The 14,227-nt window shown below is 39.2% G+C and overlaps 1 protein-coding gene and 1 pseudogene across 2 annotated transcripts in view; both read left to right on the plus strand.

The window, feature by feature from the left end:
* Window positions 1-14,227, plus strand: part of FAM117B (family with sequence similarity 117 member B) — a 98,215-nt gene that overhangs the window by 24,438 nt on the left and 59,550 nt on the right. The gene's annotated exons all lie outside the window — the stretch shown is intronic.
* On the plus strand, window positions 12,250-14,225 carry LOC105856940 (T-complex protein 1 subunit eta pseudogene; annotated as a pseudogene).

Genomic DNA, 14,227 nt, shown 5'->3' on the forward strand with positions numbered 1-14,227 from the left:
ATTTAAAAAATGAAAATAAAGGATTATGCCTTAAAAGAATAAAAAGATTTTATTTAGTGTATACTCTGGAATCCTTGACAACTTTTGAGGGAATAGTAACATGAACAAATGGTGGCAGAGTGTAAGGTAAGATGGAGGGAAGGAGAAGCTGATGGCAGACTAGTTTGGTACAAGTAATTGTTAAAGCATAAAGTGATGAAAACCCGAAATTAGGACAGTAGTAATGGCCATGGAAAAGAAGGGGTAATTGGAAAGTTACTGTCTTTGTGAAACTTTACAGTTTTTGATTAGGAGAGTTGCAGGAGAGGAAAGGGTTAAGTGATTTTGAGATGCCCACAGTGCTTCTGCATCAGGGCTTTTTCACTTGCTCTTTTCTCTGACTAGATCACTCCTCAGATATTGTTGTTTCTTTCTGGTCTCTGTTTTCAGGTCTCTTTCAAATGTCACCTTCCCAGAAAGGCCTTTCATAACTTCTCCGTAAAGTGGCAACCCTATACAGTATACCCTCCACTCTACTGTCCTGCTTTCTTTTTTTTTTTTTTTCTCTATTATTAGCACCTAACATATTTGTTGGTTTTATGGTCTCATTTTCTGTATTAAAATATGAGCTCTCCAATGGCAGAGGTCTTTCTCTTTTGGTCATTCCTGTATCTGAAATAGATGCTCAATTAATGTTCATCGAATGAATGCCATGGAAGTAGGCAACACAAGAGGATGAATTGGGAAGGCAGATTAAAAATTGCTCATAGTTCACCTCTCTGGACATAAAGACAGGTAGTTCTAAATGTAGGTCTCCTGCAAGGGGGAGAGGGAAAGTTGAAGCTAATGGTGTGGATGTTAATAAGTACAGTATGATGAATGTACTGACTGATATTAAGATCCTAAAGTACCTTTTGAAATATGAAACTTAAGTTTCATATAAGTTCTGTTTATTTTTCATATTTTTTCCTTTATTGTCACTCTTTGAAGACTTACATTAATATTAATATGGATTTATTGGTTGCAAATGGATATTTATTTTAGTTATTTCTTTTTAATTGTTTGCAAGAGAAATAAAAGATTACAACAGGACTCCAGAAAGGAGCTATGGCAGTTATAACTAACGTAGTGTGAACTTTGATCACAGCTGGCTGATGTTGTATATGCTAGAGATCTAAGTCCTTACTTCACTGTAAAATATTTCCTCTTATTGTTTGCTTTGGACTTTAGTGTAAAAAAAAAATGTTGCTAATGCCTGCTCTAGACTGGTGAATTAAGGGCTAGTCATTCCTTCTACCTATTTCTTTCTTTTTTTTTTTTTTTTTTGAGACAGAGTCTCACTCTTGCCCAGGCTAGAGTGCTGTGGCGTCAGCCTAGCTCACAGTAACCTCAAACTCCTGGGCTCAAGTGATCCTTCTGCCTCAGCCTCCTGAGTAGCTGGGACTACACACACGCGCCACCATGCCCAGCTAATTTTTTCGATATGTGTTTTTAGTTGGCCAATTAATTTCTTTCTATTTTTAGTAGAAACAGGGTCTTGCTCTTGCTCAGGCTGGTTTAGAACTCCTAGCCTTGAACCATCCTCCTGCCTCGGCTTCCCAGAATGCTAGGATTACAGGCGTGAGCCACCACGCTCAGCCTCCTCCTACTTATTTCTTACGGCTTCTACTTGATTTCTTTCTCTTCATAAGGAACCTTCTTGTAAGGGTTATGTCTGTCTTCTTCCTGTTTGTGCATGAGACTATCCAGTGTGATTTCTGCCTAATGACTTGACTTGATTGAAATGGCTCTTGAAAGGGGGTGGGCGGGTTGATGAATCTGTGGCCTTCGAGGTCCTTAAGTGCAGCCTTTTGACTGAATCCAAATTTACAGAACAAATCCTTTTATTAAAAGGAGTGCAGCGGAGAAAGATGAAGCTTTTCTTGCCTCCATTGGTGCTTAAAAAAGAACAACCTTGAATCAGAAGGCTGCAGGTTCCCCACCTCTGTAAGGTGTTTTATATATTTTTTTCAATTTAATCCTCACAGCAATCCATTGAGGCAGCCTTTTTTCCAAACTTCTCTCTCTCTTCGCAGGTCCCTGAAATGTACTTTTCTGATTTTGGGGGGTTTTTTTCCCCCTGAAATGTTCTCGCTTCCTACGATTCCATTCAGTACTTCTTATGTTTCATCAGCAGTGCACTCATGGCTTTAACCTGTCTATACACGATTACTTCTAAATTTCTCCTTCTGGCACAGAACTCCAGACACACACTTATACACATACTAATGGATGAAACTGCCTACTGAGTCTCAACTTGGTATCCTACAGCTATATCAAACTCACTGGGATTGTAACTAAACTAATTATCTCCCAGTTGCCTAAGCCTGGAACTTGGGGAACACATCATAATGCTAAATACTATTTACTATGTCCAGGCTCTGTACATATACATTTTCATTTAATATTCACACCAATCCTATTTATTTTATAGATGTGGTAAGAGAAGTTTAGAGCAATAAGGAACTTAACCAGGTAACAAACAACTGGTGAAGTTGGATTTGAACCAGAGCTGGATGGTTTCAAATTCCTTACTCTGTCTACTCTCTTGCACTTCTGTCCCCCTTTCCTTCAACATGGACACAGCACACAGAGATACCCCTAAGAGCAGCAGTCCCCAACCTTTTTGGCACCAGGGACTGGTTTCATGGAAGACAGTTTTTCCACGGAAGGCAGGGTCGGCGGGGGATGGTTTCAGGGTGATTCAAGTGTGTTACATTTATTGTGGAGTCATACCTCTCTGCTAATGATCTGTATTTGTAGCCACTTCCCAGGGCAGCATCACCTCCACCTCAGATCATCAGACATTAGATTCTTATAAGGAGTGCGCAACCTAGATCCCTTGCATGCACAGTTTACAGTAGGGCTTGAGCTCTTATGAGAATCTAATGCTGCCCCTGATCTGATTGGAGGCGGAGCTTATGTGATGATGTGAGTGATGGTGAGCGGCTGCAAATACAGATGAAACTTTGCTTGCTTGCTGGTCTCACCTCCTGCTGTGCAGCCCAGTTCCTAACAGGCCACTGGGTACCCATCCGTGGCCCAGGGGTTGGAGACTGCAGTCTGAGAGGAGTCAGTGCTACTGACCTCTTGAGTTGTTGTTGTTAAACATTTGAAGTTTCCTGTTTCTGGTTGCTTCATACATTTGGTTTATTGCAGTAGATTCAGTGTCTTCTCCACCCAGACTTTCAAACCCACTGAGTTTGACATAGCTGTAGGATATTGAGACTCAGTGTAGGCAGTTTTACACATTCGTATGTATATAAGAGTGTGTGTAAGGTTCTGTGCCAGAAGGAGAAATTTAGAAGTAATCATGTATAGATACATTAAAGCCATGGGTGCACAGCTGATGAAGCAATTTTTGTCCAGAAATTTCTTCTAAAATGAAATTTGATTGTGTCATTTCCCTTACTACCTTCAGGATAAAAATCGAAATCCTTGGAATAACATCCAAGATTTTCTGTGGTGAATTGATGGTCATATTGCATGGTCTTTTTGTTTCAGTCATTATAAGGTACATGCAGTTTTTAGAGCTATATTTCACTGTTTCCCTTTTGTTTTGGGTCATGCCCTTTCCTCCTCTATCACTATCAAATTGCCATTTTTTTGAGTTGGATTAAGTGACACCTCTTTCAGAAAGCCTCTGCTTGCTCTTCTAGGCATTTCCTCTCAAGTATCTGTTTGTGGTCTTTAGCACCTTGGTCCTACCTCTTGTGGTAGGCAGCCTCTGAAATGGCTCCCAACTGGTCCCACCTCCTGGTGTTCACGCCCCTGTGTAATACCCTCTCCTCGATTGTGAGAAAGACCTATTGACTCAATTCTAACAAAAGACTAGAGTACCAAGTGGTGGGATGTCACTTCTGAAATTAGATTACCAAGATAGTCACTGGTGTTTTGCTCTCCCTCTCTCACTTGCTTGTTCTCAATGTCCTTGCTCTATTGGGGAAGCTATGTTTACATAGTCTTGTGGAGAGGCCCATGTGGCAAGGAACTGATGTCTCAGGCCAACAACAGGTAGCAAGGAACCAAGATCTGCCAGTAGCCATTTGAATGAGCTTATGGAAGCAAATCTCTTCCACTTGAGCGTTGGTAACTGAAGCCCCAGCTGATGCCTTGATTTTTTTTTTTTTTTTTTTTGAGACAGAGTCTCACTTTGTTGCCCAGGCTAGAGTGAGTGCCGTGGCGTCAGCCTGGCTCACAGCAACCTCAATCTCCGGGGCTCAGCGATCCTCCTGCCTCAGCCTCCCGAGTAGCTGGGACTACAGGCATGCGCCACCATGCCCGGCTACTTTTTTGTATATATATTTTTAGTTGGTCAATTAATTTATTCCTATTTTTGGTAGAGACGGGGTCTCGCTCAGGCTGGTTTCGAACTCCTGACCTTGAGCAATCCGCCCGCCTCAGCCTCCCAAAGTGCTAGGATTACAGGCGTGAGCCACCGCGCCCGGCTTGATGCCTTGATTGTATCCCTGTGATGAACCCTGAGTCAGAGGCATTCAGCTAAATCACACCTGGGTTTCTGACCGTAAAAACCTATGAGATAATAAGTGTTCATTATTTTAAGCCACTAAGTTTGGGGATAATTTTTTATGTGACAATTGTTAACTAATACAGATTTTGATGCCTAAAGTAGGGTACCACCATAACAAATATGTAGAAATGTGGAAGTGGTCATGGGGGGTGGGTGAAGATTGGAAGAATTTTGGCAGTCATGATACAGAAATTCCCTTGAACAGACTGTTGGTGTAAATCTGGACTTTGAGGAAGCTATGGGTGAGGGCTCAAAAGGAAATGAGAAGCATATTGTTGAAAACCGGAGGAATAGGAATCCTTGTTATATAGAGGCAGAAGGCTTAGCAACACTTTCCTCTAGTAGCATGGAAAGTAGGAAAATTGCCTAAGGAACTGGGTGTTCTAACTAAGGAGATTACTAAGCAAAGTGTTAAAGGTACCACTGGGTTTCTTTTTGCTGGTTATAGTAAAATTCAGGAGGTGCCCCATGAGTCCTCCTTTAACACAATGCCATACCACTCTTACAGCATTTATTGTATTGTGTTATATGTCCTTAATTATCTGTATTTCTCATTAGGCTGTGAATTCTGTGGAGGCCTTCTAATGTAGTGGTTTAGATCTTGCTTAGATTCTAGTTTTAAAGAGATTTACACTAAAGCCTTAGCTCTGCTTTATATAAACTATGTAAATGACAAGTTACTTTTCTATATCTCACTTTCTTCATCTGGAGGGTGGGATTAATGATGATAGAATAAAAACTCCTAAAGGCTCTGTATTTTTACTTTTGGGCTCACCACTATATCACCAGCATCTAGAAGAATCTAGATGCTGAGTAAAGATTTATTGAATTAACAAATTGAGTAATCTCTATCTCAAAATGTTATTGTGAGGCCAGGCACGGTGGCTCACGCCTGTAATCCTAGCACTCTGGGAAGCCGAGGAGGGTGGATTGCTCGAGATCAGGAGTTTAAAACCAGCCTGAGCAAGAGCTCACTCTAGCCTGGGCAACAAAGCGAGACTCTGTCTCAAAAAAAAAAAGTTGTGAGGTTTAAGTTAGATAATGCATGGAAAGCAATTTGCACAATGCCTAATAAGGATTAATTGCTCAATGTTTGTTTTATTCAATTATTTTGTTTTATTTTACTTTTTCTGAGATGGGATAATGCTCTGTCAAACAGGATGAAGTATAGTGGCACGATCACTACGTCATCAAACTCTTGGGCTCAAGCAGTGATCCTGCTTCAGCCTCCTGAGTAGCTGAGACTACAAGTGTGCACCACCCAGCTAATTTTTAAATTTTTTGTAGAGAGATGGTCTCACTATGTTACTCAGGCTGGTCTTGAACTCCTGGTCTCAAGCGATCCTCCTACCTTCCCCTCCCAGAGTGCCAGGATTATAGGTATGAGCCACTGCACCTGGCCCTGATTCCTATTTAAAGTAAATAGGTAGTATTTACTTTAAAGTAAATAAAGTAAATAGGAATAAAGTAAACTTAAGAATAGGAATAGTACCAAGGAAAAAGAGGGTTATTACATAATGACAAGAGAGTTAAATTAATCAAAAACATAATTATATGAATGTATGCATATGATAGCAGAGTTTCAAACTCATGAAGCAGAGTTCAGCATTTGCTTCCCAGTAATTGATAGTACAAGTAGATAGAAAATCACCTAGGATTTAGAAATAGCAACATTTTCAACAAATACAACCTAATTTGTATTTATAGAACACTAACCAGCAGCACAATACATATTCTTTTCAACTGCACATGCAACATTCACCAAATAACCATATGCTGAGCCATAAAATGAGCCATAAAATAAGTCTCAGTAACTTTAAAGGGCATGAAATATATATAATATGCCCTATGACCACAACAGAATTAAATTAGAAATCAATAACAGAAATATATTTTAAAAACATCCCTGTTTTTTGGAAATTAAACCTTTTTTTTTTTTTTTTTTGAGAGACAGTGGTATTAATCATAGCTCACTGTAACCTCAAACTCCTGGGCTCAAGCAGTCTTCCTGCCTCAGCCTCCTAAGTAGCTAGGACTACAGGTGTACACCATCATACCTAGATTTTTTTGTTTTTTTTTGTAGAGACAGGGTTTTGGTATGTTGTTCAGGCTGGACAAACTGGTTCTTTGAAAGAATAAATTAATAAAACTTTATTTAGATTGATGAAGCGAAAAAGATACAAATTATCAATGCCAGGAACAAAAGAGTAGATGTTGCTACAGATCTTAGAATAAGTTAAAGGAAACATTATGGACAACTTTATGCCTATAAATTCAGTAACTTAGATGAGATGGACAAATTCCTTAAAAGAGACAAACTACCAATACCGACACAAGAAGAAATAGAAAACCTGAATATCTCTCTATCTGTTAAGGATATTGAATTCATAATTTAAAATCCTTCCCCAAAAGAAGACTCAAGCCAAATGGCATCAGTGGTGAATTCTGTCAAGCTTTTAAGGAAGGAATAATACAAATTGCCCATAAACCCTTCAAGAAACTAGAAGAGGGCTGTGTGCAGTACCTCAAGCCCATAATCCTAGTACTCTGGGAGGCCAAGGTGGGAGGATCACTTAAGGTCAGGAGTTTGAGACCAGCCTGAGCAAGAGCAAGACCCCTCTCTCTACTAAAAATAGAAAAAATTAGCCGGGCATGGGGGCATGTGCCTGTAGTCCTAGCTGCTTGGGAGGCTAGGGCAGGAGAGTTGCTTGCTTAAGCAGCTCTCCTACCCTAGCCCAGGAATTTGAGGTTGCAATGAGCTATGATGATGCCACTGCACTCTCTAGCCAGGGTTGACAGATGAGATGCTGCCTCAAAAAAAAAAAAGATAATACCCTAACTCATTTTATGAGGTAGTAGTATTCCAGTACTGAAGCCACACAAAAACATTGTAAGAAAACTACAGAATAGTAACCTTCATGACCACAAACACAAAACTTAACAAAATATTAGCAAGTCAAATCTGGTAATTTAAATATAATGATGATACATCATGACCAGGTGAAGTTTTTGCCAAGTATGCAAATTTGATTCAATAGTAAAAAATCAATATATAGTAAATTCTTACTTTTCACAGATTGTGTACTTGCAAATTTGCTTGCTTGCTTAAATGTATTTGTAACCCCAAAATAAATACTTAAGGTACTTTTGCAGTCATTTGTGGGCATGCATGTGCAGTAGAAAATTTGAGTTGCCCAATACACATTCCCATTTGAGGTCAAACAAGTCACTCTGCCCTCTTTCAGCTCTCATACTATAAACGAGTGTCCTTTTCATGGTCTGTTTAGTACCACATTTTTTGTTTTTTATTAATAATTTGTTGTTTAAAACAGCCCCCAAGCATAGTGTTGAGGTGCTGTCTAGTGTTCTTAAGTGCAAGAAGGCTATAATGTGCTTTCTGGAGAAATTAATGTGTATTAGGTAACTTCATTCAGGCACGAATTACAGTGTGTTGGCCATGAATTCAGTGTTAATGAACTAATAAATATGTATCAAATAAGGTGTCTTTAAACAAACACAATTAAACAAAGTTATATATTGTTTGGCTGATGAAAATGTGATTACAGGCTTATAGGGATATAAATCTGTTTCCCTGAGGAGCGGTTGTTTAGTATTTGTTAATTCAGTGTTCCTAGTGACTTTGTAGAAAACTACCACGAATAATGGGAATTGGCTATATTTCTGTTATTCTGCTCTAGTATCTAAGAGCAAAGAAGGAAAACCACATGATTATCTCAGTTTATACAAAATAAGTGTTTGGAAAAATTCAGTATCTCTTCATGTTAAAAGCTCAGGAATGTAGGGCTAGAAGAGAACCTTCTATAATAATAAAGGGCTGCTTTATTATAATAAATGTAAGTGCATATAATATAAGCCTGAAGTTAATGTCATATTTCTTTTATCATGAGATCAGGAATAAACGAAGGATGTCAGCTGTCATGATGCCCATTCTGGTCTTAAAGTTTATATAAAACTACAAAGACCAAAATAGCTAAAACAATATTGAAAAAGATTAATTAAAGTTGGAGAACTTTTACTGTACTGCCTAAGAACAGACATGTGGGTCAATGGAACAGAATAGAACATCCAGAAATAACCTACACATTTCAATAAATATTCCTAAGGCAGTTCAGTGTGAGAAAGAATAGTATTTTCAACAAATGGTTCTGGAAGAAATGGATTATCCATATGGAGAAGGAGGGATAATCCTTGACCCTTTCCTCAAACTCCACAAAAATGAAGTACAAATGAACTGAAGACCTAAATGTGAATGCTAAAATTGAAAAGCTTCTGGAAGAAAACATGGGAACAAATCTTGACATTGGTGTAGGCAAAGATTTCTTAGGATACCAAAAACATGGACTGTTAACAGAAGTAAAAATTGCTATTTGAAAGGCACCATTAAAAAAATGAGAAGACAAGTCTCAGACTAGGCAAAACTGTTAATGCATATGTTTGATAAAGGACTTGCATTTAGAATGTATAAATCCAATTTAATAAGACAAACCACCCAATTAAAAAATGAACAATGGATTTGATCAGATATCCCACCAAAGAAAATATATGAATGGCCAAAAATCACTTAAAAGTACTCATCCTCATTGGGGAAAAGCAAATTAAAGCCACAGTGAACCACTACACATCTACCAAGATGACTGAAATGAAAAAATCTGACAATACCAAATGTTGATGAGGATGGTGGAACAATAGGATCTCTAATGTATTGTTAGTGGAAATGGAAACTGGTATAACCAGTTGGGAACACATTTTGGCAGTTTCTTATGCAGCGAGACATACACTTACCCTATGACCCAGCATTTCCACTGTTTACCTAAGAGAAATGAAAACATATCCACAAAAAGACTTTTTCAAGAATTTTAATATATAATTCTTAATAATCAAACACTATGTGCAACCCAGATGTCCATCAATAGGCAATTGGATAACCAAATTGTAGTATATTGTGTTAAGTTGGGTTCTCCAGAGAAAAGAACCAATAGGATACATATATATCCAATATATATATATCTTATATATATGTATATACATATATATGCTATTGACACATTAGAAAAATATGTATACATGGAGATTTATTTTAAGGAGTTGGCTTATGCAATATTGGAGGCTGAGAATTCCCATGATTTTCAGTAGGGCAAATTGGAGAGCCAGGAGAGCCAGTGGTATAGTTCTAGTCCAAGTCTAAAGGCCTGAGAACTAGGAGAGCCAATAATGTAAGTTCCAGTCTGAGTTTGAGTCTGAGATGAGAGCCAGAAGACCAATTTCCCAGCTTAAAGACAGGCAGAGAGAGAGAGTGAATTCTCTCATATACATGTTTTTTGTTCTACTCAGGCCTCCAATGGATTTGATGAGACTCACTAGCATTGGGGAGAGCAGTTTGCTTTATTCATTCTACCAATTCAAATGATAATCATCCAGAAACACCTCGCAGACATAACCTTAATATTTTTTGTTTTGTTTTTAGATAGGTTTCTTGCTCTGTCTCCCCCACTGTAGTGCAGTGGCGTGATCATTGCAACCTCAAACTTTTGGGCTCCAGTGATCCTCCTGCCTCAGCCTCCCAAGTAGCTGGGATTACAGGTGCACACACCCACAGTCAGCTGATTTTTCTAGGTTTTTATAGAGATGGGGGTCTCGCTTTTGCTCAGGCTAGTCTCGAATTCCTGACCTCGAGCAATCCTCTTACCTTGGCCTCCCAAAGTGCTAGGATTACAGGCGTGAGCTACTGTGCCTGGCTGAGAATAATGTTTAATTAATTATCTGGGAACTCCATGGCCTAGTTAAATTGACATAAAATTAACCACCATTTCTGGTCATACAATGGAATATTCTTCAGCAATAAAAAGGAATGAACTACTTACTGATACATGCAGTAATAAGGATGAATCTCATAGACACTATGCTGAATGAAAGAAGTCAGACACAAAAGAGTACCTATTATGTGATTACATTTGCATAACATTTTCAAAAAGGCAAAACTAACCTTTAATGACAGAAAGCCGGTCAGAGTTTACCTGGGTCCAGGGGTGGAAAGGTTGGCTTCAAAGGGACATGAAGCATTGTTTTGGGGTGATAGCAGTGTTCTAAATCTTGATTGTGGTGGTGATTTTATGGGTATGTTTGTTTTTCAAAACCCCTTAAATTGTACACTAAAATGTGGGTATGTTTTATTTTATGTAAATGTATACCTCATATTTAACAGAAGAATACTAATTTTATTTTTAAATTTCTAAAATAGTTCCTATCTTTTTGATACCATGCCTATAAGGAATAATTTTTGCTAAGTTGATCATTTAGTTCTTATTAGGATTAATTACTAATTAAGTACTACTGTGCCTACTGTATCAGTTTTTGGTTATGTTATCTGTTAATGTTACATTGAAAACTTAGTGAAAAATTAACTGGAGAAACATGGAAATAACTGAAGAAGATACAAAATTAGAAATTATGGAAACATTTTTTTCCTAAATTTTCCCTTAGATTATAAATAAGTTCTCATGTAAGTTTATCATTTTAAATAGATAATTTTAAATTAATATTCCACCATGTTTTACATCAGTTTTTCTTGTTCTTCAATTTTTGGACATATTTGTGATTTTGACTGTTGTGAATGTTATGCATATCTTCTTCTTTTTTTTTTTTTTTTTGAGACAGAATCTTGCTTTGTTGCCCAGGCTAGAGTGAGTGCCCTGGCGTCAGCCTAGCTCACAGCAACCTCAATCTCCTAGGCTTAAGCAATCCTGCTACCTCAGCCTCCCAAGTAGATGGGACTATAGGCACGGGCCACCATGCCGGGCTAATTTTTTCTGTATATCTTAGTTGGCCAATTAATTTCTTTCTATTTTTATAGTAGAGACAGGGTCTCGCTCTTGCTCAGGCTGGTTTCAAACTCCTGACCTAGAGCAGTCCGCCCACCTCAGCCTCCCAGAGTGCTAGGATTACAAGTATGAGCCACTGCGCCTGGCCTTGTTATGCATATCTTTGTTTTTAAAGCCTTTCTTTGCATTTGATTATTCTTCTGAATACTTACCTAAATGTGGAATCATTGAATCAAAGAATATGAATTTCATAAATATCAGTAATAAGTTCATATCTCCAATTCCAAAGGTATAATTGGGAATATAGTGAAATGTCTCCTTTGTACCTCTGTCAGCCATCCAGTTCTCCAACTTGGAAGCAGCCAGTATCATCAGATTTTTGTGTTTCTTTCCAGAGACATTGTAAGAGTGTGCAAGTTTGTGTATGTAGGAGAAAGTTTAGACAGTGGATGAAAGACAAATAATTTTATAAGAATTTAATTATACATACTCTTTAAAATGAAATTAACTACATTCATCTTAATTTAATGTAATAAAAGGAAACTATAATGAAACTGATGGAACGTCTTTCATTTTAAAAGTTTCTTCAAAAGAAAATATCTCTGAAAGATTAAGAAAAGAGATATTTGGAGTAATATTTTTAAAATATTAGAAATGTATAAAAGAAATATAAATTATCAGTAAAAGTATGAATATTTTAGAAATAATTAATTGAAATGCAAATAAAATGGTATCTTTAAAATCTTTTTTAGATTGGCAACAACTAATGAAATACACTTATTCAGAATGTTGAAAATGGGTATCCTTGCAATGGCGTATGTTTTTGCAAAATGCTTTCTGGTAGAAGGTTGGTTGTTAGTACTTACAAGTTTAGTCTATGTGTAATCTTGGATATAGCAATTTGATGTCTAGAAATTTTTTCACAGAGACCATTAAACAAATGTAAATACATCTGCCATCAAAAGTGGTTATCAGATTGTGGGTTGCTGGGCGGCCCCGGTAGAAAGAGGCCCAGGAAGAGTAGTGCAGGTCCCTGAATAAGTTTCCAAAATGATGCCCACACCAGTTATTCTGTTAAAAGAAGGGACTGATAGCTCCCAAGGAATTCCCCAGCTCGTGAGTAACATCAGTGCCTGCCAGGTGATTGCTGAGGCTGTAAGAACTACCCTGGGTCCCCATGGCATGGATAAGCTTATTGTGGATGGCCGAGGCAAAGCAACAATTTCTGACGATGGGGCCACAATTCTGAAACTCCTTGATGTTGTGCATCCTGCAGCAAAGACTTTAGTGGACATTGCCAAATCCCAAGATGCTGAGGTCAGTGATGGCACCACCTCAGTGACCTTGCTGGCTGCAGAGTTTTGAAGCAGGTGAAACCATATGTGAGGAAGGTTTGCATCCCTAGATCATCATTTGAGCTTTCCGCACAGCCACCCAGTTGGCAGTTAACAAGATCAAAGAAATCGCTGTGACTGTGAAGAAGGCAGATAAAGTGGAACAGAGGAAGCTGCTGGAAAAATGTGCGATGACTGCTCTGAGTTCCAAGCTTATCTCCCAGCAGAAAGCCTTCTTTGCTAAGATGGTGGTTGATGTGGTGATGATGCTCGATGATTTGCTGCAGCTTAAAATGATTGGAATCAAGAAGGTATAGGGTGGTGCCCTAGAGGATTCTCAGCTGGTAGCTGGTGTTGCATTCAAGAAGACTTTCTCTTATGCTGGGTTTGAAATGCAACCCAAAAAGTATGATAATCCCATGATTGCCCTTTTATATGTTGAGCTGGAGTTGAAAGCTGAGAAAGACAATGCCGAGATCAGAGTCCACACAGTTGAGGATTATCAGGCAATTGTTGATGCTGAGTGGAACATTCTCTATGACAAGTTAGAGAGGATCCATCATTTTGGAGCCAAAGTCGTCTTGTCCAAACTCTCCATTGGAGATGTGGCCACCCAGTACTTTGCTGATAGGGACATGTTCTGTGCTGGCCGAGTACCTGAGGAGGATCTGAAGAGGACAATGATGGCCTGTGGAGGCTCAATCCAGACCAGTGTGAATGCTCTGTCAAAAATGTGCTGGGTCACTGTCAGGTGTTTGAAGAGACCCAGATTGGCGGCGAAAGGTACAATTTTTTCACCGGCTGCCCCAAGGCCAAGACATGCACCTTCATCCTCCGTGGTGGTGCTGAGCAGTTTATGGAGGAAACGGAGCGGTCCCTGCATGATGCCATCATGATCGTCAGGAGGGCCATCAAGAATGATTCAGTGGTGGCTGGTGGCGGGGCCATTGAGATGGAGCTCTCCAAGTACCTGCGGGATTACTCAAGGACTATTCCTGGAAAGCAGCAGCTGTTGATTGGGGCATATGCCAAGGCCTTGGAGATTATCCCACGCCAGCTGTGTGATAATGCTGGCTTTGATGCCACAAACATCCTCAACAAGCTGCGGGCTCGGCATGCCCAGGGGGGCACATGGTATGGGGTGGACATCAACAACGAGGACATTACTGACAACTTTCAGGCCTTCGTGTGGGAGCCAGCTATGGTGCGGATCAATGCCCTGACAGCAGCCTCAGAGGCGGCGTGCCTTATCGTGTCCGTAGATGAAACCATTAAGAATCCCGGCTCGACTGTGGATGCTCCCCCAGCAACTGGCCGGGGCCGAGGTCGTGGCCGTCCCCTTTGAGAGGCATCCCACTCATCACGTGACTGGCTGGCTGTAGGGTGCACTTAGTCTCCCTGGCTTGGTTAATTGGTGTTACAAGGAAAGGATATTAATTGGACCATTCTATTCTCACTGGATGTTATTTAAATAAAACTTAAGACTTCGAATTAAAAAAAAAAGT

Source organism: Microcebus murinus, chromosome 8 (genome assembly GCF_040939455.1).
Source record: "Microcebus murinus isolate Inina chromosome 8, M.murinus_Inina_mat1.0, whole genome shotgun sequence".
NCBI classification, from domain to species: Eukaryota; Metazoa; Chordata; class Mammalia; order Primates; family Cheirogaleidae; genus Microcebus; species Microcebus murinus.